The sequence below is a fragment of the Vombatus ursinus genome, unplaced genomic scaffold, assembly GCF_900497805.2.
Source record: "Vombatus ursinus unplaced genomic scaffold, bare-nosed wombat genome assembly UNPS02014973.1, whole genome shotgun sequence".
NCBI classification, from domain to species: Eukaryota; Metazoa; Chordata; class Mammalia; order Diprotodontia; family Vombatidae; genus Vombatus; species Vombatus ursinus.
Window position 1 is genome coordinate 4,542,315 of NW_020954751.1, and position 2,484 is coordinate 4,544,798.

Consider the following 2,484-nt stretch of genomic DNA (forward strand, 5'->3'; position numbering starts at 1 on the left):
CCAGCATCAAAGGTGGATGGACTTGGAACCTAGTCTTCTTGACTTGGACACTAGCTTTCTATCTACTGTATTGCTTGACCTCCTGCCATCCACAGAGGAGTCAGTTGATAAATATTCATTGAATTGAACTTAAATGATACCAGCTTCTCCTTGGACTTCTTGGAGCTTTGAAACTTCCCCTCTTTTGAAACCTAGCCCAGGACTCTTTCCACCATTCCACACTGCCCATATAGACAACAGAAAGAACACTGAATTTGGATGGTGCAACTGGAGTGATGGGGCCTGAGACCCAGTTTTGGTTCTCCTACTTACTATCTTTGGCAAAACACTTAACCCTTTTGACCCATAGCTTTCTCAGCTGTCAGGGGGTAGGAGAGATTAGATGACCTTGAAAGTCCCTCAGTTCCTAATCCATATATGACCCTATGACTTCTTCATGTTCCTTAAAGACCTGATTTGTCTTTCTCAACATTATCAGTCAGATATTGTAAATTAAGCAAATTTCTTTTGCCATTTAGAATTTCAAAGTTCACTGAATGATATTTGCCTAATGGTCATGAATTCAGTCTAACTCTGGCCAACCTCCTCTTCAATAGTATTCCTTTAAAAACTAAAGCAAACTAATTTAATAATTTTTCTAATAAGTAGTTGTCATTCAGAAGGTGGGTTTCATATTAAACCATTATTTAAAGGAAATGGTCCCCTTATTTCTCCTGACAAACATAGAGGAACCTCTACAGTAGATTACTAAGGATGGATGGGACACTTTAGCCAAGTAGATAGGGCCTAGTTTGTGACAATATGCAGATAGGCTTATGGATATTTCCTGGCAGAATGGACCCAGGCAAATTTATAAAATAGGACATTTGTCTTTGTATCCCCTGCTTCCTTTTTTTCACCTAATTTCTCCTGAAATGCTAAGCTCTATGAAGAAAGGGATACTATCATATCCAAATTTCATCTCCCCCAATGCCTACCTAGTACATTGCTCTGCATATAGTAGACACTTAATATATACTGAATTTGATTGGAATTAGATTGGATTGGATTTATAGTTAGTAAGAGTTAAACTAGCTGGCCTCTGAATTCTCTTCCAGCTCTTGACTATGAATGGCACTGTTGAGTGTTTCAATCAATGACTGAAAGAATGAGAACCATGATGAGAGTATAAGCTCCAACAAACTAGAGTGTCTGAGAAAAGAACCATCATTATCAGAAAAGAAGTAAGAGCAGGTCAGTGGTACAGGCCAATTATTTGATGAATGAGGGGCCACAGGGCTGTTAGGCAAACAGATTGAAGGTGGGATGAGAGAGTCCTCTAGAATGGAGAGCAGTTGATCCCAGGGAGGATCTACACCAGTGAGATCATAGATCATTCTAAGAGCCGAAGAATTTATCAGTAGACAAGCTTCATCTTCTCCAACTAAAATTACAAATTCCTCAAGGACAGGAAACATGTATTATCCTGGAATCTACTCCCAGTCACTGAACTACAAATAGTCATTGAATGACTGAACAATTGAATAAATGAATGTTGAATGCTTTGGATTTCGTTTATTGTGAAAATGATTACCCACCAGGCATTGCCCAAGGCAATTGCCTACGATGTACACAGGTTGTTTTATCCTGACTGTAATTTGGGCCTGGGAAAAAGTCAAAATTTGTCATGAGTCACCCTTCTGCCTGGGCTGAAATACCTCCTTGCTGTCCCTCATTAACTTGGTAGATATGTGATCTCAGCAGCTATTAACCAGGTGACACATCTCTGAGCCACTGGTTAAGAAAAAGAAAAGAAAAGAAAAAGGGAAAGAAAGAAAAAAATCCCTAAGCATATAACAGATGCCTTTGTAAAATCTTAAGATACATGTGAAATGAGGCACTACTAACCTGGTATCATCTTCTCCCACTGAAACTATTGTGGTAACACTGCTAGAAAGCTATAAAAGAAGCATTGAATTTTGCCTGGAGTAACCCCTTTTTTATTACATAGGTTAAGAATGTGATGACCAGAGAACAGGGTGGCATAGTGGAAAGAAAATGAAATTTGGAGTCTGGGAGTCAGTTCTAATCTCACCTCTGCTTCCTACAATCTGTGTAACCTTGGGCAATTCATCTTACCTTGCCAAGACTCATACTCCTCTTTAAAATAAGGGGATTGGAATGGAATGATATCTCAAGTTTTCCTTCCAGCTCTAGATCCCAGATTTCTATTTTTCCTCCAAATATAACAGCTCTAGAGTAAAAGTTTATTATAATGCAGCTGTCTAAAGCAGGGGCAATGATGCTCACCTTGTCAACCTCACAGGATAATTGCAAAGATAACTGAGATGAATTATGTGAAATAATGTTATAAGCTAAAAAATATTATAAAAATATGTGAGATAAAAAAGATATGCTATTAGTCTTATCTTACTACAACAATATTTTAAGTGGACATCTCTATATTTATAAAGGGACCTGGCATCTTTGATACTAAGAAAAGAG